Source organism: Rhinoderma darwinii, chromosome 2 (assembly GCF_050947455.1).
Source record: "Rhinoderma darwinii isolate aRhiDar2 chromosome 2, aRhiDar2.hap1, whole genome shotgun sequence".
NCBI lineage: Eukaryota > Metazoa > Chordata > Amphibia > Anura > Rhinodermatidae > Rhinoderma > Rhinoderma darwinii.
The window spans coordinates 8347365-8374679 of NC_134688.1; the positions used below are offsets into that span (position 1 = coordinate 8347365).

General features: G+C 49.3%; 1 protein-coding gene across 2 annotated transcripts in view; it reads left to right on the forward strand.

Annotated features, from left to right (window-relative positions):
• The first annotated feature begins 4199 nt into the window (after positions 1-4199).
• The window catches only part of FAM168A (family with sequence similarity 168 member A), a 93912-nt gene continuing 70796 nt past the window's right edge, over positions 4200-27315 (forward strand). For both annotated transcript variants that reach the window (XM_075851323.1, XM_075851324.1), the window contains exon 1: positions 4200-4324. The gene's annotated coding sequence lies outside the window, so the exon portion shown is untranslated. The remainder of the gene's footprint in view (positions 4325-27315) is intronic.

Genomic DNA, 27315 nt, shown 5'->3' on the forward strand with positions numbered 1-27315 from the left:
GTAGAGGGGATTCATTGGAAGTCCTTCAAGGACAGTCTCCTGGTGTATTGATATATGGGGTCTCTGGCTTCAGTGAAGGTCTCCCCTCCACCATGTGGTAAAATACAGTTAGATCCAGAATTATTTGGGCAGTGTCACAATCTTCATGATTTGGGCTCTGCTGCCACCACATTGGATGTGAAATGAAACATCTGAAATACAATTGAAGTTTACACTTTCAGGTTTAATTCAAGAGGTTGAACAAAAATATCCTGTGAAACGTTTAGGAATTGCCACCATTTTCTACACAACCTCCTCATTTCAGGGGCTCTAAAGTAACTGTATAAATTAACATTCCCAGAAATAAAATGTTTTAGTTTTTTTAATACTTTGTAGAGAATCCTTTGCAGGCAATGACTGCCTGAAGTCTGGAACCCATGGACATCACCACACGCTGGTTTCCTCCTTTGTGATGCTTTGACCGGCCGTTACTGTCTTCAGTTGTTGCTTGTTTGTGGGTCTTTGTGTTAAGCAGGTGAAATGCTCATTCGGGTTGAGATCTGGTGACTCGGCCATTGCAGAATATTTCACTTCTTTGCCTCATAAACTCCTGGATTGCTTTCGCAGGATGTTTTGGGTCATTGTCCATCTGTCCTCTGAAGCGACGTCCAATCAACCTTGCTGTATTTGGTTGGATCTGAACAGAAAGTAAATCCCTGAACACTTCAGAATTCATCCGGCTGCTTCTGTCCTCAGTCACATCATCAATAAACACTAGTGACCCAGTGCCTTTGGCAGCCATGCATGCCCATGCCATCACACTGCCCCCATCATGCCATCACACTGCCTCCACCATGCCATCACACTGCCCCCACCATGCCATCACACTGCCTCCACCATGCCATCACACTGCCCCCACCATCACACTGCCTCCACCATGCCATCACACTGCCCCCACCATGCCATCACACTGCCCCCACCTTGCCATCACATTGCCTCCACCATGCCATCACACTGCCTCCACCATGCCATCACTTCCTCCACCATGTATTACAGAGGATGTGGTGGCTTTGGATCATGAGCCGTTCCAAGCCTTCTCCATACTTTCTTCCTCCCATCATTCTGGTCCAGGTTGATCCTTAGTTTCATGCATGTAGTGACAGGATAGGGAGACAGACAGGTGAGCCCTAATCTACCCGCCACTCAGTCCCTGCCTACTTGCACAGCCCGTCCTAGGCGACGGCGTACAACTGGGCGACGGTCCCTACGCTCAATAAGTGCACAACAGACAAACAAGACAAGGGAACACAAAAGCAAAGGAATGTGGGGCAGTTGCCCACGGCAACACCGTGAGCAACAGAGTAGTGGACGAGCCGAGTCAAACCAGGAGTGTACGAGGTACCAAACGCAGAGCAGGAGAATAGTCAGTCAAGCCAGGGTCAATATGAAGCAGAGGTCAATAGTAACAGCAGAGCCAGGAAACAGGAGAATTACAGGCAAAGGACAAGCAGCAAATGAAGGTATAAGTGGACCAAGGGCAGGAGCTAGAACCGTCTGGCCAGGCTGCGATAGGCTCTCTCACTCCTCAGCCTACCAGACTGAGTGGTAGCAGATCGAGTCACTCTAACAGACCTAGGAACAGATGCAGGCTGATTAACCACGGGCGTCGACACAGAAGCTGTGTCAGGCAAATCCTTCACACATGCTGTTCCAGAACTGGGCGGCTTCTTTACATGTTTGGTAAAGTCTAATCTGGCCTTTCTATTTTTGAGGCTGATTAATGGTTTGCACCTTGTGGTGAACCCTCTGTATTTGCTCTCATGAAGTCTTCTCTTTATGGTAGACTTAGATACTGATCCACCTACTTCCAGGAGAGTGTTCTTCACTTGGGTAGATGTTGTGAAGGGGTTTTTCTTCACCATGGAAAGGATTCTGTGATCACCCACCACTGTTGTCTTTCATGGACGTCCAGGCCTTTTGGAGTTCCTGAGATCACCAGTGCGCTCTTTTTTTTCAAGAATGTCACAAACTGTTGATTTGGCCACTCCTGACATTTGTGCCTTCTCTCTGATGGATTTCTTCATGTTTTTCAGCCTAACGATGGTCGGTTTTACCTGCATTGAGAGCCCATTTGACCTCATGTTGTGGGTTCACAGGAACAGCTTCCAAATGCAAATCCCACACCTGGAATCAACTCCAGACCTTTTACCTGCTTAATTGATGATGGATTAACGAGGGAATAGTCCATGCAGCCCATTAAATAGCTTTTGAGATAATTGTCCAATTACCTTTGGTCTCTTGAAAAAAAGGCAGCTACATGTTAAGGAGCTGTAATTCCTAAACCCTTCCTCAAATTAGGATGAGAGTCTGCACTTTAAGCCCATAGTGATTATATAACTGGATATTCCATATGTTTTGGTAAACACCTAAAATGCCAAAACTTGTCTCACTGTCCAAATTCTGGACCTAACTGTATATATTATATATTGGGGTTCCCAGGGTATCTAAGGGTGATCTCTGTTGAAGTGAGTGTCTACCTTTCAACGGTAAAAGTTATTTTGGGGTTCCCTAGGTTCAGCCTTGGGGTCTTCATTATTAGTGAGGGGCGCCCTGAGGTGCCATGTAGATTTGGGTCTTCCCAGATATCTGGGGATTTCCAAGCTGTAGTGCGGATCTTCTCCTGAGAGGTGAAACTAATATTGGGGTCCTTCCAGGTATCTGGAGTTGTAACGAGAGTCCCTCTACTCAGAAATAACATGTATATGGCTTCAATCTCTTGGAGGTGACCTGTATATTGGGGTCCCCGGAATGTAGGAGTCTCTGATGTAATGAGGGGCTTCCTCCCTCTCAGAGGTGATCTGTATATTGGGGTCCCCGGTGTGTGGGAGTCTCTGATGTAATGAGGGGCTTCCTCCTTCTCAGAGGTGACCTGTATATTGGGGTCCCCGGTATGTGGGAGTCTCTGATGTAATCAGGCGCTTCCTCCCTCTCAGAGGTGACCTGTATATTGGCGTCCCCGGTATGTGGGGGTCTTTGCTGTAATGAGGGTCTCCCTCCCCCACACTCGGAGGTGACCTGTATATTGGGCTCCCCGGTATGTGGAAGTGTCTGATTTAATGAGAGGCTTCCTCTCCCTAGGAGGTTATCTGTATATTGGGGTCCCCGGTATGTGGGGTTCTTTGCTGTGATGACGGTCTTTCTCCCCCTTAGAAGTGACCTGTATATTGGGATCCCCGGTATGTGGGGGTCTCTGATGTAATGAGAGGCTTTCCCCCCCTTAGAAGTGACCTGTATATTGGGATCCCCGGTATGTGGGGATCTCTGATGTAATGAGAGGCTTCCTCTCCCTAGGAGGTGATCTGTATATTGGGGTCCCCAGTATGTGGGGGTCTTTGCTGTAATGAGGGTTTTCCTCCATCTCAGAGGTGATCTGTATATTGGGGTCCCCGGTATGTGGCAGTCTATGATGTAATGAGGGGCTTCCTCTCCCTAGGAGATGATCTTTATATTGGGGTCCCAGATGTGTGGGGGCCTCTGCTGTAATGAGGGGTTTCCACCATCTCAGAGGTGACCTGTATATTGGGGTCCCCGGTATGTGGGAGTCTCTGATGTAATGAGGTGCTTCCTCCCTCTCAGAGGTGATCTGTATATTCGGGTCCCCGGTATGTGGGGGTCTTTTATGTAATGAGGGGCTTTCTCCATCTCAGAGGTGTCTATATATTGGGGTCCCCCGTATGTGAGGGTCTCTGATGTATTGAGTGGCTTCCTCCCTCTCAGAGGTTTTCGTATATTGGGGTCCCCAGTATGTGGGGGTCTCTGATGTAATGAGAGGCTTCCTCTCCCTAGGAGGTGATCTGTATATTGGGGTCCCCAGTATGAGGGGGTCTTTGCTGTGATGAGGGGCTTTCTCCCCTCGGAGGTGACCTGTATATTGGGGTCCCCGGTATGTGGGGGTCTCTGATATAGTGAGGGGCTTCCTCCCCCTCGGAGGTGACCTGTATATTGGGGTCCCCGGTATGTGGGGGTCTCTGATATAGTGAGGGGCTTCCTCCCCCTCGGAGGTGACCTGTATATTGGGGTCCCCGGTATGTGGGGGTCTCTGATGTAGTGAGGGTCTTTCTCCCCCTCGGAGGTTTTTGTATAATGGGGTCCCCGCTATGTGGGGGTCTTCGCTGTAATGAGGGTCTCCCTCCCTCCCCCATACCCGGAGGTGATGTCATGGTGACAGGCCGCAGCTTCCCGCCTCCTCCATGTCTCCTCCTCCTTCATCCCTCACACACAGGACAGGACGGAGCTGACACCATCACACCGGGACCCGGCGGCGGATGATCAGGAGGCCACACCGGTAATGTGTGAGGGAGGTCGGGGCTGGGGGGCGCAATGTATCGGGGGGATCCGCTGCGGGGGGGGGGCGGTAATGGGGGAGATGCTGCTGAGGTGAATGGGGGAGGGGCGCTGGAAGTCACGGGGGCTCCGTATATGTAATGTGTTATGTATGTATACGGATATATATATATCACACGGAGAGATGTGGTTTTTTCTTTGGTGGGGGCGTCTGATCCATTTATACAGGATATAAGTATAGGGGGGGGGGGGGGGGGAGTATTATTGGGGGCTGTGGTACCTGTAGATATAATGGGGTGTTTGTCACCATAGGATATACATAAGATTTTTGTGGTGGAGATACGGGAGACGTACGGTTGACATACAGGGGGACACGGTGAGGTACGGGGGATTTGTAGTGGGGTACGGGGGATGGTGAGGCACGGCAAAATGGGGGACGTTTGGGGGATTACGGTGGTTTATAGGGACGTGGGGGTGTGCACCGTGGGGGATGTATGATGGTGTGTGGGGGGTGTATGGCGGTACGTATATGAGGATGTGTGGTGGGTGCACCGTGGCATACGGGGATGGCGCGGTGTGTGTGGAGCGGTGGCTCGGTGTGTGGAGCTGTGGCTCGGTGTGTGTGGAGCTGTGGCTCGGTGTGTGTGTAGCGGTGGCTCGGTGTGTGTGTAGCGGTGGCTCGGTGTGTGTGGAGCGGTGGCTCGGTGTGTGTGGAGCGGTGGCTCGGTGTGTGTGGAGCGGTGGCTCGGTGTGTGGAGCGGTGGCTCGGTGTATGGCGGTGTGTGTGTGGAGCAGTGGCTCGGTGTATGGCGGTGTGTGTGTGGAGCGGTGGCTCGGTGTGTGTGTGGAGCGGTGGCTCGGTGTGTGTGTGGAGCGGTGGCTCGGTGTGTGTGTGGAGCGGTGGCTCGGTGTGTGTGGAGCGGTGGCTCGGTGTATGGCGGTGTGTGTGTGGAGCGGTGGCTCGGTGTATGGCGGTGTGTGTGTGGAGCGGTGGCTCGGTGTATGGCGGTGTGTGTGTGGAGCGGTGGCTCGGTGTGTGGAGCGGTGGCTCGGTGTGTGGAGCGGTGGCTCGGTGTGTGTGTGGAGCAGTGGCTCGGTGTATGGCGGTGTGTGTGTGGAGCGGTGGCTCGGTGTGTGTGTGGAGCGGTGGCTCGGTGTGTGTGTGTGGAGCGGTGGCTCGGTGTGTGGAGCGGTGGCTCGGTGTATGGCGGTGTGTGTGTGGAGCGGTGGCTCGGTGTATGGCGGTGTGTGTGTGGAGCGGTGGCTCGGTGTATGGCGGTGTGTGTGTGTGGAGCGGTGGCTCGGTGTATGGCGGTGTGTGTGTGTGGAGCGGTGGCTCGGTGTATGGCGGTGTGTGTGTGTGGAGCGGTGGCTCGGTGTATGGCGGTGTGTGTGTGTGGAGCGGTGGCTCGGTGTATGGCGGTGTGTGTGTGTGGAGCGGTGGCTCGGTGTATGGCGGTGTGTGTGTGTGGAGCGGTGGCTCGGTGTATGGCGGTGTGTGTGTGTGGAGCGGTGGCTCGGTGTATGGCGGTGTGTGTGTGTGGAGCGGTGGCTCGGTGTATGGCGGTGTGTGTGTGTGGAGCGGTGGCTCGGTGTGTGTGTGGAGCGGTGGCTCGGTGTATGGCGGTGTGTGTGTGGAGCGGTGGCTCGGTGAATGGCGGTGTGTGTGTGGAGCGGTGGCGCGGTGTGTGTGTGGAGCGGTGGCTCGGTGTATGGCGGTGTGTGTGTGGAGCGGTGGCTCGGTGTGTGTGTGTGTGTGTGGAGCTGTGGCTCGGTGTGTGTGGAGCGGTGGCTCGGTGTGTGGCGGTGTGTGTGTGTGTGTGTGTGGAGCGGTGGCTCGGTGTGTGGAGCGGTGGCTCGGTGTATGGCGGTGTGTGTGTGGAGCGGTGGCTCGGTGTGTGTGTGGAGCAGTGGCTCGGTGTGTGTGTGGAGCGGTGGCTCGGTGTGTGTGGAGCGGTGGCTCGGTGTATGGCGGTGTGTGTGTGGAGCGGTGGCTCGGTGTATGGCGGTGTGTGTGTGGAGCGGTGGCTCGGTGTATGGCGGTGTGTGTGTGGAGCGGTGGCTCGGTGTATGGCGGTGTGTGTGTGGAGCGGTGGCTCGGTGTATGGCGGTGTGTGTGTGGAGCGGTGGCTCGGTGTTTGTGGAGCGGTGGCTCGGTGTATGGCGGTGTGTGTGTGGAGCGGTGGCTCGGTGTATGGCGGTGTGTGTGTGTGGAGCGGTGGCTCGGTGTATGGCGGTGTGTGTGTGGAGCGGTGGCTCGGTGTATGGCGGTGTGTGTGTGGAGCGGTGGCTCGGTGTATGGCGGTGTGTGTGTGGAGCGGTGGCTCGGTGTATGGCGGTGTGTGTGTGGAGCGGTGGCTCGGTGTATGGCGGTGTGTGTGTGGAGCGGTGGCTCGGTGTATGGCGGTGTGTGTGTGTGGAGCGGTGGCTCGGTGTATGGCGGTGTGTGTGTGTGGAGCGGTGGCTCGGTGTGTGTGGAGCGGTGGCTCGGTGTATGGCGGTGTGTGTGTGGAGCGGTGGCTCGGTGTATGGCGGTGTGTGTGTGTGGAGCGGTGGCTCGGTGTATGGCGGTGTGTGTGTGTGGAGCGGTGGCTCGGTGTATGGCGGTGTGTGTGTGTGGAGCGGTGGCTCGGTGTATGGCGGTGTGTGTGTGGAGCGGTGTGTGTGTGGAGCGGTGGCTCGGTGTATGGCGGTGTGTGTGGAGCGGTGGCTCGGTGTGTGTGTGGAGCGGTGGCTCGGTGTATGGCGGTGTGTGTGTGGAGCGGTGGCTCGGTGTATGGCGGTGTGTGTGTGGTGCGGTGGCTCGGTGTATGGCGGTGTGTGTGTGGAGCGGTGGCTCGGTGTATGGCGGTGTGTGTGTGGAGCGGTGGCTCGGTGTATGGCGGTGTGTGTGTGTGTGTGGAGCGGTGGCTCGGTGTGTGTGTGGAGCGGTGGCTCGGTGTGTGTGTGGAGCGGTGGCTCGGTGTGTGTGTGGAGCGGTGGCTCGGTGTGTGTGTGTGGAGCGGTGGCTCGGTGTGTGTGTGTGGAGCGGTGGCTCGGTGTGTGTGTGGAGCGGTGGCTCGGTGTATGGCGGTGTGTGTGTGGAGCGGTGGCTCGGTGTATGGCGGTGTGTGTGTGGAGCGGTGGCTCGGTGTATGGCGGTGTGTGTGTGGGGAGCGGTGGCTCGGTGTGTGTGGGGAGCGGTGGCTCGGTGTATGGCGGTGTGTGTGTGTGGGGAGCGGTGGCTCGGTGTATGGCGGTGTGTGTGTGGGGAGCGGTGGCTCGGTGTATGGCGGTGTGTGTGTGTGGAGCGGTGGCTCGGTGTATGGCGGTGTGTGTGTGGAGCGGTGGCTCGGTGTATGGCGGTGTGTGTGTGGAGCGGTGGCTCGGTGTATGGCGGTGTGTGTGTGGAGCGGTGGCTCGGTGTATGGCGGTGTGTGTGGAGCGGTGGCTTGGTGTATAGTTGTATACAGTGAGTTATGGTGGGTCGTGTAATGGTATATGGGGCCTATATGTGATTTATAGTAAAGACCTTACACCCGGGGTGACAATGTGAGCTCAATCTCCCTCCACTCCTGCGCGGGTGGAAACCTAGCTCCAAGTGTTGGCTTCGTGTGTAGGTCAGTAGTCACTCTGGTTGGAGAATTATTTCACTAGATGTTGCCGCTTATCCGGCCTGTGTGTCCTTGTTTCCTGGCGGTCCCTATAGACGGCAGACCGTGGACTGTGGCGTCCTGTTAATTCTCAGACACGGTGTAATTCATATTTTACACCTTTGCAGGACCTCTTTCTCGCCTCCCCCAGTAGGGCTCGTGTTTACAGCTTGTGTGACTACTATTTGAGTACACTTGGCATCTACTGAACTGGTCACAGGAAGTTCTATCTTCCACACAGTGGACTGCCCTTGCACGCGGCGCGCGCTCCCCTTTTACACGCGGCGCGCGCTCCCCTTTTACACGCGGCGCGCGCTCCCCTTTTACACGCGGCGCGCGCTCCCCTTTTACACGCGGCGCGCGCTCCCCTTTTACACGCGGCGCGCGCTCCCCTTTTACACGCGGCGCGCGCTCCCCTTTTACACGCGGCGCGCGCTCCCCTTTTACACGCGGCGCGGACGACTTGCTTTTGGTGGGATAACAATCAGGGCGGCACATGGTCGGGGTGGGAGTATAGGTTCTTTAATAGTTAGAGGGGACATATATAAATAGATATTTTTACGTTTTTAATGGCGTAGTATTTTGCGCGTAGATTTTTTCACGATGTACAAACTTCCATACAACTTTTTGCAGATTGGTTCATGTTGACCATGTGACCCCTGTTCCTCTACGACGTCCGGTCTTCAGACTCCTCAATGACGTCTTCATGATTCTGGTCACCGTCCTCTTCCTTATCTCTTCCCAGCAGAGGTGTCCTCTCCGATGAGCCGGGTCTTCTCATAATATTTCCAAAATAAGTTGACGCTTTGCTCTCGGTCAGTTCTGCCTCACGTGGAACATTTGCTTTGGTTTGGTCAACGATCCTCTTAATTTCCTTGTCTTCCATGAGATTCTCAAATGTCTTCCCCAAATTTCGAAGTCTTCCTTTACGATCGCCAAAACCAGGTCCGCATAGTGATGCTTTGGGACGCCACAACAGCACCTAAAAATACTGCCGTTTTTTGTAACGGAGCAGCACTCGCATGTCTCTACGAATGTCCCATTTACGTAAATCGTTATTCGTACTAGTGATCGCCGATACAATCTATGTAAACAACCGGCATTCTCAGAGATTTGAATGGAGCGGTGGGCACATGCTCGACCACCGCTTCGTTTAAGCTCCTCCTCACTGCGAGGGTTGCCATGAGGAGGAACGGGGTACAGGATCCCCGTTTTCGTGATTGTAGCGGGTCTCCGTTATCACCTATCCTGTGGATTCTGTGAATACCCCAGAGCTGTCCACCTCCAGATACACATCATGGCGCTGCTGTCTTCCTCTCCTTGGTTGTTGGGACTTTATGTGGTGGTGCCACTGTTCTACTGATCGTAGGGGATGCGGAGAGATCTCCACAAAATGGGTAGATCCAGCCGTGCTACACATGTGTGAAGGATAAGCAGCAGCCAGAACATATTTGCGCCACCACTTATCAAACCGTTCAGGCCGGGATCCCACATGCAGTTTTGGGCTCTGTTTTTGAGCCAAAAACCAGAGTGGACACACAAGAAAGAGGATGCATCCGTCTTTTCTTAATAACTTTCCTTCATTCTGGATACTCTTCTGCCTTTGGCACAAAGAACAGAGCCAAAAACGGCATCAAAACTCTGTGTGTGAACCTGCTCTAAAGAGGTGGTCTAGGAATAAAAAAACATTCCTGCTCTTTTTTTTTTCTTCCAAAAACAGCACCACATCTGTCCACAGGTTGTGTGTGGTATTACAGCTCTGCTCAATTCACTGAGCTGCGATACCCGACACAACCCATAGACAGTTGTGGCGCTGTTTTCAGGGCAAAACAGCCCTGATTCTCTTATCCTGGTTAACCCTTTTAATCCCGGTTTTCTCTGTTAGGTCACACTGGTATATTGATATACTGGATATACTTTATGCAAATTGCTAAATTTATGTTGAATTAGAAAAATGACCGCAGTTGGAAAGGGAAGTGACATCCCCAGTGTGGTCCCGGGTCAGTTGAGGCCAAACACCCCCCCTCCCCGGAACCAGTTCTTGGGGCAGTAAACCGAACATACAGCAGTTTTATAAAGGGGGCTTCTAATATAAGGAGGTCCTCAGCACTGGACATATGTGACATAAAGTAGTGATCATGGGGGGGTTGGGACTTCTGCACAGTCAGCCTTGCCCTGGCCTGGTTTGCCTGATAACAGGGAGCAATAGATTGCATTCAGCAAATGCAGAGCAGACCGACTGCATGTATTTTGTGCCTTTTTGATGTTTTTTCTTTTTTAGGCACATCTAAGAGCTGCTTATGCTTGCGACTTTTAGGCTGTAGATGACTCGGAGAAGGAAGCGCTTGACTTCCATGCGGAGGATATCAGTGTTAAGCACTTGCATTATTAATAAGGGACGCACAGTACTCGGGATGAATCTTCCCTTGAGCAGCTCGGAGGCAGGAAGGAGCGATCCCGAGGCTGCGTTGTGCACACTGTGGGAATTCGCTGCCCTTGGAGCGGTGTATGCAGCCCCCATGCACGGCTCTGGCCGGCTGTCAGCAGGCATCATTTGATGGCATTGCTTTGTGCTGCGAATTACCGGCCGGTATCGACACTCGCCTGTCCCCTGCTTTGAGCCCGAGCCTTTTGTTCTGTCTCTATCACCGCTGTGTTTGCAGCACTAGCTCATCGTGGGCTTATTCCTCCTGACCGCGTTCTCGCCGAATGTGATTTCAATAAACGACGTTGAAATCGTCAAGCCAGGTCTTTGTGCTCTGAAGGACACTTGTCGTCTCGTTGCAAATTTGCAGCCCTTCAAAGGAATGACGCTGGCGCGACTCTGCCGACCTTCCGGCGGGGGGAGGCCGAGTGTAATGTAATGCAGCTGCCGTCTTGATCTAGATACCTGTAGTGTACCGGATAATTATCCATCATGCTCTGTGCGCATAGAAACACGGAATCACATTTGGTATTCCGCATCTGCAACGTGCGGCTGACAAGCAATGTGTCTGATCGCTGGATCCTCGCACGTGTCCGAAATGATTTAGCATTGTTCAAGCCCGCTGCGTTTTAGCTATTCAGCGGAATGTACAGGATGTATCGGGGATGCAGGGAAGGCGCTGCAAAACATTATCGACACAGGCTCTAGAGGTGCAACTAACCTACAGGCCAACGTCATCTGTTCCTCTCTGCATCGTTTTACCCCCTAAGGGCAGCAGACACGAAAATAAACCTGTGATCGCCAGCCCAGTCTGAAACTATTTCGGGCAGAGCGACATCGACGTCGTCTTCATGCTGCAGAAGGTATTGAGGAGGACGTTCATATTCTGATTTCCACGTTTTACCTGCCGCGGGCTCACGAGACGTCCCAACTCTTTATGTAACCGCTGGAATATTATTTAAAAATCCCAATTTATTTCCAAAATAAATGCAGGTAAATTCCACTAAGGCTTCGTTCACCTCTGCGCCAGAGTCCCGTTCGGTCGGGGGTTTCCGTCGGAATGGAGCCCTGACTGACACAAGCGGAAACCATAGGTTTCCATCACCATTGATTTCAATGGTGACCGATCCGGTGATAATGGTTTCCGTTTCTCAAGTTGTGCAAGGGTTCTGTCGTGTTGCCGGAATCAATAAATCAATAAAAATCAATGGTGATGGAAACGGAAGGTTTCCATTTGTGTCTGTCTAAATTCTATTTAGTTGTCTCTTAGTTGGGCTATGTTCACACATGTGTCAGACGCCAACATGTTAGATTTGAGTAAGGCCTTATTTACACGAACGTGTTTAACGTCCGTGGGACAGCCGTGGAAACAGCGGCCGTCCCACGTACCTATGTAATTCAATGTGGTCGTTCACACAGCCGTTGTTTCAACGGACCGTGTGAAGGGTCCGTGCGAAAATAGGACATGGCCGCTCTTTTCGCGCATCACGCACCCCTCCATAGGCTCCCAACTATGGGGGATACGTGACATCGCGTCCTGCAGCGCTGAGCACGGATGCACCTCGGACGTGAAAAAATGCAGTTTTCCATGTCCGAGATGCGCAGCTCTCGTGTAAATAAGGCCTCGGGCCGCTTTATAAGTCAATCTGGTCCTTCGGGTCCAGGTGTTATATCTGCGTCCGAGTTTCCGTTATAAGACGTGGATGGGAACTAAGATATTTGTTTGAGAGAGCGCTGGATGACCAGTATTTAATAGGGTTGTGTGAGGGAACCCGGCAGCCACTGTTAAATTTCCCTGCAGCGCCTCCACAGGAGAAATAATGAATTACATGGTGCCCATTGGCATCAATTGGCTGTCTGTGTAATGCTCAATGGGAGATACTTTGGAGATAATTACACCTAGTTTTGGGCCCGAGGTGGTGGAACAAAGGCTATGTACAACCCTTAGGCTATGTTCACACGGAGGTGTTTTCAAGGGAAACCGGCTCCTGATTTTCAGACTTTTTTTTTTAAACAAACTCGCGTTTTTCGCTACGTTTGTTACGGCCATTTTTGGAGCTGTTTTTCTATGGAGTCAATGGAAAACGTCTCAAGAAGTGACATGCACTTTTTACGGGGCGTCTTTTTACGTGCCGTTTTTTTCAAAACGGCCGCGTAAAAAAAGCCCTGTCGGAACAGAACGCTGTTATTCCCATTGAAACTAATGGGCAGATGTTTGGAGGCGTTCTGCTTCCGATTTTTCGGCCATTTACGCCCCGAAAATAAGCCGTGTGAACGTACCCCTACACTGAAATTTTGTCTTTAAAATAAGTTTGCTACTGTTTGAAGGGATTTTATTCACAGGTTATGTCATAAATGTCAGATAGGTGCAGGTCCCAGAGGTGGGACCCACGCCTATCTCCAGAACAGGGCCCCTAAGCCCCATTCAGCCGCTCTATGTTGCGGCTGAATGAGGTGAATTCCCACCATGAAAAAGGTTATATGGTCATGAGCTGCGTAAACCGCGTAAGTCCCATAGAACTAAACAGTAGTTATGGAAACAGCGTAGCTTAGCGAGTTACGTAACTCACGGCCATGTGACCAGGAGTCAGTGAGATCAGACAAAGCTAGAACGGGGGTTAGGGGGCCCCGTTCTAGAGATAGGTGCGGGTCCAAGAGGTGGGACCCGAGTCTGACATGTATGAAATATCCTGTGGATATGTCAACTTGTGTCTCTCATGGGAAGACCCCTTTAACTACTGTAGAGTTTATGTAACCCCTATACGTAGCTGCCTGTCCTGCTGTTTCCGTAAAATCTCACAGTACACTGCTCCTCCTCCCTTTAGGAGGCAATACACCATAGGTAGTTGTAGGCCGAATGTTTGCTCGGCCTGGAGTTATTTCCCCCCCCCCCCCCCCATTCACATGCATGCTCGGCTGAGTTTGCATCCGTTCTCAATGGGGAGGGGTTATAAGCTGCCTCTACTCCTTTTGGGATCGGCTTATCTTTTGTGGGCAAAAAAGAATCGGGTGTGTTAAAATGCAACTTGTGTGATCCTCTTTTCCCCCTACATCTGACGTCAGAAGAGTTGTGGCACCCCCATATACACTAGATGGTTGTCCGCTTCAACCGTAAGGCAGGCTTGGCAGACGTTCTAATGTGTATGGGCAACTTAGGATATAGCAGCAGAGAAGAGGAGGTTGTACACATCAGAGGGGGGGGGGGTGCATCCAAATCTTTAGGTAGGGCAGATCACACAGGCTGTACTGTATAGATAGCAAAGCACAGGGTGATGGGGTAAGTCAATTTGTAAAGAGAGGTTGGCACCGCCTCAGAGGAGGGGGGGGGGTGCAGACACTACTCGGCATAAGCTTCTGTCAGCACAGTAGAGAAGAGATCCCTCATTGGCTCAGGGAGAAAGCAGTACAGGGATGAAGCTGTGCTGTTATATTACAGCTAATGAGGGCAGCAGCATCCTGGGCACACAGACCTCACATCCAGCTTTTATTACTGGGAAGGACACGTCCCATGGGGGAGAGTAGTGTTGTATTCTAATCAGATCGATCTCCGGCCAAATGATCCCTCTCAGCTGATTGGCTGAATCTGATTCTAATATGGCGCTTGCTCTCTTAAAGGAGTTGTCTCATAAGGATAACCCCTTAGCCCACCCTATGGATGTCATAAAGTGGGGGGTACCCTCCTCTATGAGCCAGGGGCGCTCTGTAAGAGAGGCTCCAGCTTTGGAGGACTTGAGGTGTCCATAAATTTCATCTCAATCATACAGCGGGCCGTGGCATCCCCTGACAGGCCGTCGGTGGCGGGATCCAAACCCACAGTGGTCTCTGATGAGACATCCCCTTTTAGGCAGTCCTGTGGGTTCAGTACAGTCTCCCTGGTTTTATTAGGACATCTGACTATGTAACCGATTCTCTTTACCTTCTCGGAAGCTTAATCAGGTCACATCTTTAAATATCTGACGTCGTGTTGTCACGAGAAACCAGAGCTTCATATCTTCACGCTGTTATTACAGGTTTACGGTGTCGCTGATTAATTGGATTCTGAATATCTTTCTGCAAGAGATTTTCATGGTTATCAGATTCTATTGTTTCGTAGATAAGCGTCAGGACACGACTCATTGACAAGAGTAGCGCCATTTCTCAAGGAAAGCAGCCGTGTTTTCCTCATCGTGTACTGCCCCAAACAGCTCTAACTTGTTCTTTTTTTTTTTTTTCTTTTTCATTTTTCCATCATCCCATTCCAAGAGCCGTAACTTTTTTTTTTTCGGCATAGCCGATTGGGGGCTCGTTTTTTTTTTTTTTTTTGTAGGGTGAGTTGTAGTTTTTAGAAGTACCAGCTATGTTTCTGAGTTTTTTTTATTACAATATAATTTATTTATTTTTTTTAAATGGGACAACTTGTGGTGTTTTTGTTTTTTACTTTTTAGAAAGTTTATGAAAATTTTATATATTTTGTTTTGTCTTTTGTACCCCTTGCAGACTTAAAGGGGTTTTCCATAATCATTATTTATCACCTGTCCACAGGATAGGTGATAAATATCCGACCGCTGGGACCCCCACTGATAAGAACGGGCTTACCTTGTTGTTCCTGGGAGCCCCATAGGAATGGAGCGGTAGTGCGCGTGCTTGGCCACCGCTCCATTCAGTCTTCGCCAGCCCAATAGAAATGAATGGAGCGGTGGCCGAGCATGTGCACTACCGCTCCATTCCTATGGGGCTCCCAGGAACAACAAGGTAAGCCCGTTCTCGTCATTAGTGGGGGTCCCAGCGGTCGGACCCCCACTGATCAGATATTTATCACCTATCCTGTGGATAGGTGATAATGATTATGGGAAAACCCCTTTAAACATGAGATCTTGTGAATACTTATGTAATCCAGTGTATTTCCTTTTATCTGTGCTTTACTGTTAGGCGTTGCCTCTGGCAAGGCTTAAAAATAGATCTCAGAAGGCAGACCTGGAGGCGTTCAATAGGCCTCCGGCTGCCACGACAACTGTTTGGCAACCCACGATTTAGTCGGGGGACAGAGGGACCCCTCCCTCTGTCTAACTGCTGAGATGCCACAGTCTCTATTGAATGCTGCATGTGAAGGGTTAAACAGCCGGGGTCAGAGTTCTCTCCAATCTCGACCATTAAAGGAGGGTGTCAGCTGTTTAAAACGGTGGGCACCCGCTGCCAAATTGTGATGGCATATGTCCACTTCTGGGAATCGGTGATCAGCTGTAATCTGTGAGGAATCCTGGCAGCAAGTGTTTAGTTTCCCTGCAGCGCCACCACACGAGAAATAAAGTATTACAGTGTCCATTCATATCAATGTTTTGTCTGTGTAATACAGGACAGGTCCTCCAGAGGCGCTCTATGTAACCGCTCTCCACTCTGACCAAGAGATGAGGACCCTGAGCAGAGGACCCCTGTCATTAACTCCGATTAGGGTATCACTACCTAATAGGGTATATGAAAGTAGGTCTTTTACATTTTACACCAGACATCCCCTTTAAGTCGCCGTATGACCCTTTAAGACATCCCCTTTAAGCTGAGGGCTTATTTGTCTGAATACAGAATCCTCTGAACTTCTTGATTTATATAATTAGTATTTAGAAATTGGTGAATCGCACAAGATCCGGTTACTCTTCTACTACACAGTTGTAGCAATACGACCGTTCTTCACAAGTGCTGCATAGAAATGGATCATTTCGTGTCAACGCGAAACCTCCCGTTCCCGAGTGCTTCTGTAGGCCGGGGTCACTCGTGGTGAAATCCCGGAACTGAATGACTGTTTCTTTTCCGTATATTTACTCTACTGACTCAAAATTCCAGATGGAATTCCAGAGACAGATTTTGCTCTGCCTGCACGCTGTTTGCGTAGTTTTTCACCTGCGGCCATTAAGCGCCGTGGGCAAAAACGCAGTGAAAAACGCTTTAGCTGCATCCCATTGATGTCAATGGGAGGTCAGAGACGTATACGCCCGAAGATAGGGCATGCCGCTTCTTTTTCCCGCAATGGGAGGCGTTTTTGGCCGTTTTTTTTTACACGGTTTCCACGTCAAACGTGTAAAAAAAAAAAACAAAAAAAAAACCTGTGTAAACAGGGCCTAAAGTATAAAAGAAAAGAGAAAAAGTAACAAAAAAATAATAAAGAAATGTCCACAAGTCACTATTTAGTATAAAATATATTTTATTGTCCATACATTACCTAAAAACAAAAAACCTACACATATTCGGTGTCTACACGAGCGTAATAACCTACAGAATTAGTTACGGTTAAAAAAGAATAAAAAAATAATCATGACTGAATTAGCTTTTTTTTTTTTTATATATTCACGCTGCAAAAATAACACAATCGTTTGATTTGTCCCTCAAACTGCGCAATTAAAAATAATTTCCCCTTCGTAAAACAAAACCTCACACAGCCACGTCTATGAAAAAAATAAAAAGTTATGGCTGCCACAAGGCTGTGAGGCAAAAATGGACCTGGTCATTAACGGGTTAAAGTGAACTCCTCATCAAGACCGACATTATTTAAAGGGGTTCTCCGGAACTTTATTGATGGACTCTCCTTAGGTTATCATTGGGGGTCTAGCCTCCGGGATCCCCCCCCCCATGTTCAGCACAATGTAGGGGCCGTGGTGCTCATTTACATAAGAAGAGCAGCATCTCATTGGAACAAGTGGCTCGGCCTGGTACTGCAGCTCGTCCCGCTCATATGGACGCACCGCTGGGTCTATGTAAACAAAGAAGAGTATGCGGCTCTCACATTAGTGCTGCGTCCTCTTCGCTGTACTGATTGGCCGGAAAAGGGGGGGTCCTGGAGGATGGACCCGCACCAATTAACATTGATGGGCACCCTTATATTATGGGCCAGTTTGGCTCCATACACCTTTTATATTGTCAGTCAATCCGGTGGCCGGTTTTAGGAATCGGAGCTGCAGACAATTGTTTTCTGACAAGTGTGATGAATGGGGGCAAGGAGCACATGTGAAAAGCTATTTTCAGATGCCAGATGGGCATGTCGGAAACTAAGATGTCCCTAACGGGGGTAGTCTGTATTCAGATTCTGGTCCTAATAACTAGCTCGTTGCGGGCAGTCCTAGTTCTAGTGGTCCCCCTTTTGAATGCAGAGACCAGGTCCCCCATAGCGAGCAGATCTTTATTGCATCTAGGTATACATCCACATAATAGGAAGATCCAGAATACCCTTCCTACAATAAACCTATAGACTCTTATTGCAGATAATCCTCCCCCCTCTTCCGTTACTTGTATTGTCTTCCATTTTCTATACTCCAGTGTTCTGGGTCTACGCGATATAAAGGCTGCGGCGCAGGTGATTAGACCGCCGTCTCCTTGGCTGGCGGAGGAGGAGGAGGGCTTGCCGGCTTCCTATGGAGATACGTGAGACAGGATTGCAGGTACAGCTGGATTCACATGCCGCAGGATGCCTCATTGTCTCGTTGTGCTTCACAGCTGTCGTTCGACCTTCTGCCCATGTTCTGATATCGGATTGTCCATTCATTGTCCTCTTACCAGGGTCTCGGCGCTGCTTCTTCTTCTGCTGCAATCAGTGTTTCGGCTCTCTTGTCTGAACGTTTCAGTAATTGCAATTATTTTTCATTGAGCGCTTTTTGTTCCGGAGCTTTGCGTTTTCAATGGTTGATTTGCTGCATCGTAACGACGGATTGATGAGTAACGTAACACGGAAATCCGGAACAGCAGGCAGTGATGTGCCGATATTGTGTACGCGTTGTGTAGGTGTCGGTTGAGGCCATCATTTTGTAGGCAGTCGGTAATCATGACCGTGGATCCGATCGCTTCACTTCAAGCCGTTGACTTCGCTCGGGTTATTGTGTATGACCCAATCTATAGTACTCTGGATGCGTGTAGGGTTACTCCTACGGCTAGGTCCGTGTAATGGAGTAACACAATGGCAAAGACGACCTGGAGCTCCCTCTAGAGTAGTGGTTGTCCAGGGTTAGGAAATCATGGCGGCTTTCTTCCAAAAGCAAAACAGCGCCACACTTGTCCGCTGGTCGTGTATGGTATTGCACCTCTGCTATATTGGAAAATGTGACGCAGCAAAAGGGTTAAGGGGTATTGTCGATCTTAGGCGTAGCTATATCCCATTCGAATCGGGGGTCACTTGACCCAAGTTTTTCTACCTATAGTAATCCCATATGTGGGTCCCCCACCTATGAAACCTATAGGCCCTATACCGTGACCATACAATCAATTCTTGGGATGAGAACACTCCTTTAACTTTCTTAGACGGTCTATAGACAAAAAAAAATATATATAATTAATTTATTTTACATTCTATAGTCGGTATAAGGGTGGAGACAGTAGTGGGGAAAAATCCATATCTGACAGACAAGACACTGAAATATTCATTAAGGTTGACTCATCAGCATTGATGGCGTTTTATTCCTGCCAGCTGTGTATGAGTTAATAATAATCTGTGGCCCACTGCTTTAACCCTTTAGTGAGCAAGGAGGATTTGGGTGCAACTCTGGAGTGTAAGGGTATGTTCACACGGCCTATTTACGGACGTAATTCGGGCGTTTTTGCCCCGAATTACGTCTGAAAATAGCGCCTCAATAGCGCTGACAAACATCTGCCCATTGAAAGCAATGGGCAGACGTTTCTGTTCACACGAGGCATATATTTACGTGCCGCTGTCAAATGACGGCGCGTAAATAGACGCCCGCGTAGAAGAAGTGACCTGTCACTTCTTTGGCCGTAATTGGAGCCGCTATTCATTGACTCCAATGAATAGCAGCGCCAATTACGTCCGTAATGGACGCGGCGTTCAAGCGCCTGCACATGCCGGTACGGCTGAAATTACGGGGATGTTTTCAGGCTGAAACATCCCCGTAATTTCAGCCGTTACGGACCCCCGCCGTGTGAACATACCCTAATTCAGGATGTATCTCAGGATCAGTACAGGATAAGTAATGTATGTACACAGTGACTCCACCAGCAGAGTAGTGAGTGCAGCTCTGGAGTATAATACAGGATATAACTCAGGGTCAGTACAGGATAAGTAATGTATGTACACAGTGACTCCACCAGCAGAATAGTGAGTGCAGCTCTGGAGTATAATACAGGATATAACTCCGGATCAGTCATGTAATGTAACACAGTGACTCCACTTTATAGGTATATTAATTCTAGATGGAAACTCTTTTTAAAGTAATTGTATTCTTTAGGGCTTGTCCACACAACGGAATTGGTGCAAAAATGTTCACTGTGTAAAAACCGCCCAATTTCCTGTGTCTTTTACTGCAGAACATGGTGCGTATTTTGCTGCGTTTGCTTGAAGTCTGTGAGATGGTGAAATCTCCTCTGAAAAAAGCAGCAATTCTGTCCACTGTCCGCAGCGGGGATTGACATCCTGAGTAACGACAAAATCACCGCCGGTGAATTTCAGGACGGACATTTTACGCAGTTTGTTTTATTCTCATCCACTTTGCTGCTACTGAATTCTGCTGTGTATTTTCCATCTGCGATTTTGTTCCGTGTGGACGAGCCCTTATTGTTCCTATTGTCTTTTGGTCGTTGGGTAATTTTTGTATTCCGGATTAAAGAAATGTTAGATTAGAGTACATTAGGATGGTGAGACGTTACGTTGGACGTTGTACTTACAGTATTCGTGGGACCACCCTGAATTATTCGGGCACTTGGTCTAATTCTCCATTGTCCTGGATTTCTTCCATTTTTGGCTGCTTTTGTGTGGACAAATTGGAGATTAATCCCATCTCCGGAACGTAGGCTGAGCGCCAGGGTCGGCCTGTGTGGCTGGCGTACGTAACACGTATAGATCCATTCTATCCGGTTTTGTTGTCTGCATCTATTTGCCGTTTCGGGATTTCTATTCCTCTATTTATAGAGGAACGCGATGAGCGCACAAAAGAACTAAAACCGTCTGAAAATTTCAAGGAAAAGCAGCTCCTGATTTTGACTTTTTTTTTAAGCCACTTGCGTTTTTCGCAACGTTTTTTACAGCCGTTTTTGGAGCTGTTTTTCTATGGGAATACGGCTGAAGAAGTGACATGCACTTCTTTTTTGCGGCCGTTTTTTACGTGGCTGTTGTGAAAAATTGCCTCTCAAAAAAACGGGCCGCCGGAACAGAACGCCGTTTTTCCCATTGAAATCAATGGCCAGATGTTTTTAGGCGTTCTGCTTCCGATTTAATTTTTTCACCCGTTTTTCGTGATGTTTACTGCCTGAAAAATGTCTGAAGACACTGCGTGTGCATTTACCCTGAGGGTATGTTCACACGGCCTATTTACGGACGTAATTCGTGCGTTTTAATCCCCGAATTACGTCCGAAAATGCGCCTCGATAGCGTTGGCAAACATCTGCCCATTCATTAGAATGGGTCTTACGATGTTCTGTGCACACGGTCATTTTTTTTACGCCCCGCTGTCAAAAGGCGGCGCGTAAAAAAGACGCCCGCGTCAAAGAAGTGCCTGTCACTTCTTCAGACGTAATTCCCATTGACTCGATGGAAAAGCAGCTCCAATTACGTACGTAATGGACGCAGCGAAAAGCGCCTGCACATGCCGTTACGGCTGAAATTACGGAGCTGTTTTCTCCTGAAAACAGCTCCGTAATTTCAGGCATAATGGAGGCTGCCGTGTGAACATACCCTGAGACGGACAATATTCTCCCCTTACATCGGCTACCGCTCAGCTTTCCTGGAGTCTAAGAACCGCTCTTAGGCCTCCTGCACATGCGGAGGATTTTAGTGCAAAAATTTCTGCGACTGAAAATTCACTACATATCTGTGAATGGGGTTGTTTTTGCAGCGCGTGCAGGGGGCCTAACATGCTGGGCTTTGTAGTACTATAGCCGGCGTCCAGTCTCCGGGCCGGTATCCAGGAAAATGCTCCTTTGCGTGCTGGACATTGTGCGAGAGCGGTGCATTGCCGGCCGGCCTCCGGTTTTATTTCATGTATTTGCTTGTCATCAGGGAGAAGTTTTGCAGGTGCTGAGCCGGTACAATACATGCAGCAGTGACCTGCATTACCCGGTATGAAGTCACGAAATATTAAGTCACTTTGTAATATAAACCTTATTTGTATTGTGCTGTCGTGATTCCCGATACCAGAACGATACTTTGCCAACAATAATTTAAAAAAAAAACTTCCATTTTTTGATGTGAGGCACGAGGTGTGATGAATTTTCACCTCCGTGTGCCTCACATTAATAGTAATTAACCCCATCGTGCTCCTCAGTCATAATGGACAACAATGGTTAATGTGTGAAGAACACGATGGGGTTAATTGCTATTAATGTTTAACATTACACTATATATATATAATCTCCTTTAATGTACTGGCATATATCTATATACTTAGTTGTTATCTATGTGTTAACAGGAAATATGGTCAGACAGACCTGGGGTCCCTCAATGGAACCTGGATTGTCTGCCCATATATGGTATGTCCCTTGATCGTGTCACAGGGTTCCTCCTTCTCATTTTCCCCTTGAACGTTCCGGTACTGAAGACAGAACATGCGGGTGTTTTGCAGTGCACCCGCCATGTTCTCTGTCTTCAGTGGCGGCGCTCATTAGTGCAGCATCGGCCACATCACCTCATGAAGACCCCGCGCGCACACTGGTTGTCAGGAGCGGGGCACTGGCTGTATTACGCGGCCCCGCTCTGACTAAATTCATGTGTTTCAATACTAATCTGTGCGGAAACACAGCTTAGCATCAATACATGAATTAACGGTATTGAACCATTTCAGGGTGCACGGCATCGAAATGGTATCCATATTTCAATGCATTGTGCAACCCTACTTTGTTCTCTGGATGCAGCCTGCAGTGTAAAGAATGGAGGTCTTATTCTTCTTGTCGTGGCTACGTCCAGGGTCCTGTATACATCTCCATTATACGTTCTTATTCCCCTCTACACCGTATACCTAGTCTGTACTAGAGGAGAAAGTGTATATACATGTATACATATGGACATAACCAACAACATAGTCTCCACGTATAGCGCTAGAGCTGTCACCACGGTCATGAGACCCCACCCAATGCCAGTATTATGCCTATGCAACAGTCGATTTTTGTGACTTGGGTGTAAAATTCTTAATATCGCCCTGTATTGTTCGGGTATTTCTATCACCGCCACATAATTTGTGTTACTATAATAACATTATAACTAAACCCCTGTAAAGAAATGTTACTGTACTTTTATCTGTCTATCCATACGTCATCTCTTACACCAGTGGTTCCCCACCAGGGTGCTGTGAGAAACCTCCAGGGGTGCCGCGACACTCCTCTGAACCACTTTGGCCGTGCTTTTTCTCCTCCTCCTCCTCGCAGCCCGAAGTGCATGTGAGGAGATTTTTTGCAGCCAACTTGTAGATGGCACCCCCGACCTCTGTAGATGGCATTCCCCTATCCCCCCCTTCCTATACATAGCGCCACCGTATCTTCCCTGAAGAAGCAGAATCCCCATGTGGCCGGGGATTCCGCTTCTTAACGGAGCGCTTGAGGTCTCTGTCCATTTAGTGACATCAGGGTCTTCTCCTGAAGCGGTGTCCCCGTTCACAGCGTGGCCGGTGACTCCGCTCCAGGAGAAGACCCTGACATCACTATCTATAAATGGACAGAGATGTCCGGGGCTTCTCCTGGAGTAGATAACCCTGTCACAGCGTCGGCAATGCTGTGGACGGGGATTCCGCTTCAGGGGTTGCCCCTGATGTCACTGTCCATAAATGGACAGCCATTCAGCGCTCCATCCAGGAGCAGAATCCCCGGCCACCGGGGGATTCCGCTCCTTCAGGGAGCTACAGTGGCGCCATGTATAGGAAGGGTGGGATGGGGGGTGCCATCTACAGAGGTAGGGGGTGCTACCTACAACGGGGCTGGTGTGGCACCACCTACAAGGGGGCAGAAGATACCTGCGGCGCTCGTTTGGTGCATCTTTTGCATTAGCTCCAATGGCTTAAAAAAATAAAGTCAAACTACTCTGTCAATTCAAAATCTGCCTGAACATTTTGAGGCAAATTTTTTCTGCCTTACAAAAAAATGGCGTGTGAACATACGAGTGCAGGGCATGGGTTTGGTCCTTTTCTGTCTTTCTAGAAACGATTTTTGGTAGGGGCGCCCTGAGGATTTTTTTTTTTTTTCCAGGTGTGCCTCCAGTCTGAAAAGGTTGGGAAACTGTCTTACACTCTAGTCACACTTAAAGCTGCAGTCAGAAGCTCTGGTTAAGGACCTGAAGGTATAATTGGCACGTGTCAACTTTACACGTCTGAACTTTTTTTTTTTTTTTTATATATAAATAATGCAGTTTAGTCTCTTCACAAAATGAAAATACGGTACGGCATTAACAAAATGGTACAACAGGAGGGTTGGCATCATCCCGGGGCAGTGCACTCGGGCAGCTCGTCTGAGATGGCGGGGGAGTTTGTTTGAAAGAATCCATGTGGCAGCCAGCAGAACTTTTGATTGCAGCTTTTGGGTGTGACTGGAGTAGAAGCAGAACAAGATATTTACAGATGATCTGATAAGTAATACATCTCCCTGACTTGTAGATTTTTGGGTTGTGATCCTCTTGCTTGTCCCTATGACTGTAAATTCCCTTAAATGTCAGGGAAGCATTAGAAGAATATTTAAAGGTCATACACTTGGCATTAACTCGTTTTACATCAGAAAGTCCTACAGAAAATGAATGTTTCCTGCACGGCGGCGTAATAGACTCCTCCAGCCGCCAAGAACGACGTCTTCACTAAGCGTCCTGCGTAAATGATCTGTAAGGCCCCGTTCACACGTTCAGGGTTTCCGTAGAGGACAAATCTGAGGACCATCCGCATTCAATTCATGCAAATGGGTGTTTAGGAATCCCGTTCATGTGTAGCGGAAAGAAATCCTACTGATTCCAGCGGAGTTTCACATGAAAAAAAACATGCGGATTAACCCCTATTGAATGAGGATAATCCTTGCGCGGACCCGCGGCACATCAAATTGCACATCCGCCGCAGAAATCTGAGTGTTCGCCCCGCGCATCCTGTAGTATCGGATTTGCTTGTGGCAAATCCATCACTTGTGAACAGAGCCTAAAATGAACTACTTTAATTGTAATCCCATTAGGGTCAGTTCAGTTTTTTGACGCGGGAACCGCGTGTGAATAAAGTCCTAGATTTCTAAAGGGCTCCTCCTGGAAATATACACCCTACATCAGGAGTCGGCACCCCAGCATTTGTAAAATTACACTTCGCAGTTGGAATAAAGCCTTTGCCTGTAAGGGCATGCTGGGAGTTGTAGTTTTACAGCAGCTGGAGTGCTATAGGTTGCGGACCCCTGCCCTACATAGTCTCCTACACCAGTAGCTGCCTGCTGTGACATTGCTTATAGATGTAGAAAGCCTCAATAAATCTGCATTATGGAAAATGACCTCGTTCCCACTGTTTTGCCCCGGTGCCAGTCTTTACTGTGGCTCTTGCATTCTATTCATGCACGTTCTAGATAATTAGGGGATGTTAAACCATTGAAGGATTTGGAAAGGTTCGACTCCTTGTCCGCCGCTGTCAGTCACCACATCCGGCTGCCATTGTTGTCGTCATTGCGTCTATTGAGTGTTCTTCCAAGGTCAAAGAAACTGACTGTAGACAGATAGAACTGACGGCAACCGCATAATGCTAATATTATTACCGTAACCTTCCTATAAGGCAAGGGCGATATGGGGACTTTTGCTTGCGGTATCCTTGCGGATTACGTTATGTGACCTTGATGTTTCCCTTATGGGCGAATTACATTGATTGCAAGAAATCCGGCCGGTAACCCGTCATTTTACAGCGACCGTTACCGTGGAGCCCTCGCCTAAATAGTCACCTATGTGATATATTGTCGCTATGTGCTGGGGTAGTATGACGGGCGGCGTGGCCCTAACGTGGGTGGTATTCCTGCAGCTACCCTTCAATTTGCGCTAAACTTGATTCCTCTAAGGTCAATGTCAGTGGGCTGTTTTAAAGGGGGACTCCAGTTCACTGTACCAGGACCCTCGCTTATAGATCATATGTACGGAGTACCTTTCTGTAACATCTGAGCATGCGGCCGGGCCTTGTACCTGATTATTTGCAGATGTTTTCTTTGGTATCGGCGTGTTTCTTGCAGACAAATCTGGATTTTTCTTTTTTCACATCTTAAGTGAATTTTGCTGTCTTGGCCGAGCATCTGATCGAAGGAGAAGCTGATCTCTCTGTGTGGAGGTGAAGCCGAGCGTCCTGCGTGCGGTGCATGAAGGGAAGTGACATTATATTCAGCCGAGTTTCTGGAAATCCAGCTCCTTGTGAAATCCATTAAAGGACCGTTAAACTGGCAGCAAGCTGAGGTCTCGGGTGCTCCTGTCTGCAGCGCGACCTCGTCCGCTCTCATGTGGTTGTACCAGAGGAAAACTGCTTTGAATTATTTTTTATTTTGCTTTTTGAACAAGGATTAGAATTTCTTCAGCTTTAATGTGCAGACGGCATCTGAACCATGGATCCTAGACGGGGATGCATCACAGTGGAGGAATTCAATAAGACCCATTACTTATAGGAGACCTATAATAAAGCGATTGTTTCAATTCCTTGCTGTAAGTGAATGGAAGCATTCTGATTCAGCTATGTAAGCGTGATCATCCTGGAGTCCAGTACCGGAAAGAGATTTATGCGGCTGCTTGGATTGTCTAGAGTGACAACACGTTGATATGAATGGACAATGTGTAATGCTTAGTTTCACCTGTGGTGGTGCTGCAGGGAAACTGAACACTTACTGCCAGGTTTCCCCACAGATTACAGCTGATCGCTGGGGGTCCCAGAACAATTCTGAATAGACCAGAAGGGAAAAAGACCATGAGCAGCAACAAGATGGATGGACACGAAGACCGAAATGAAGGAGTCATTGAGAAGCCTGAAGAGCTGAGTAGTTGTGGAGGAGCATTGGTCGTATTGGAGACAAAACCTGAGCAGTGGTATTCAACTTTTTAGTGAAGGTTAATTTACCTGGGTCTGCCATCAGGTGAAGGTCCGAGCTAAGCACCAACAGTGAGGCTATATTCATACGGGTTGGATTTGCCATGGACCATTCCGACTTGTGGATCTGCGGCAGAAATCCAAGGCTTATCTGCCACAATGCCTTTTGTAGATAGTGCCACACACAGTTCCCCCTGTAGATGGTGCCACACACGGTTCCCCCTGTAGATAGTGCCACACACAGTTCCCCCTGTAGATAGTGCCACACATTGATCCATAAAAGCAGACTCTATACATCAGGGAGTAGCTATTATTAAGAACTGAAAAGTTCGAAACGCGTAGGCATTCTCTCCCGGTATTTTATTTTTTTTTTAAATTTTGACTTAAACAGTTTTGTATTTTTCATATCCTATCGTGTACTGGACCTCTAACTTTTTTCCTTCAATGCCACACAATGCCTTTTAGATAGTGCCTCTTAAACCAATGTAAGAACTTATACTTAACCAGCCCCGTTCCTACGATGAACGGAGTTCCACAGCCACGTTAGGCCTGCAGCCTATGAGACGCACAGACGGGATCCTTGTGTAGGCTGGCACGATGCAGTGCCATCATCTCACCGGCCTGCACAGGGGTCCCGTCCCAGCGCCTTCTACATGTCTGTAGCCTAGTGAATGGCGGAGCAGGGAGCTGACCGCTCCCTGATCTTCCACAGTGTTCAATTTTATTTGTGTCTTGAGGATGCAGATACAATTGAATGTGGCAGTCGCCTGGCAATGCTACTGGTCCGGACCACTGGCGTCCGGGTTCAATCTCAGCGGCTGTGTTTCTAGTAGGACGGGCGTCTCCACGTGTGATCACAAGCTGCTCTGTGCGGTGACAGCTGCTCAGTGCGGGGAGTCCGAAGGAGCGTGCTCCTGTGGACCGAGATGTAATAGCTTATTACAGTCTAAGGCCCTGTTCAGTTTTTTGACGCGGA